Raw genomic sequence first — 274 nt, 5'->3', positions numbered from 1 at the left:
AGTAAGAAAACGAAGAAGGATGGAGTCATACATATAATTTGCTTCCTATTTTTTCTTTTTTTTTCAACAAATGATAAAAATAAGATTGCGATGTTGCACCAGGGCCACGGTCATGTAAGATCTAGTGCCAGGAGAAGCCATGACCTCCCCCCCCCCCCGCCCGAATTTTCTTACAGAATTACTTACAACCTTTCCCGAAGACAAGGTAATAAGTCTGAAGGTAAATTCAAATAGTGATTATCTATTTTTAAACCAGAAAGATTGTGAAGAGTGA

The sequence above is a fragment of the Penaeus monodon genome, chromosome 25, assembly GCF_015228065.2.
Source record: "Penaeus monodon isolate SGIC_2016 chromosome 25, NSTDA_Pmon_1, whole genome shotgun sequence".
In the NCBI taxonomy this organism is placed as follows: Eukaryota; Metazoa; Arthropoda; class Malacostraca; order Decapoda; family Penaeidae; genus Penaeus; species Penaeus monodon.
The sequence above is the reverse complement of the archived record's forward strand: the minus strand, read 5'-3'. Positions refer to the sequence as shown.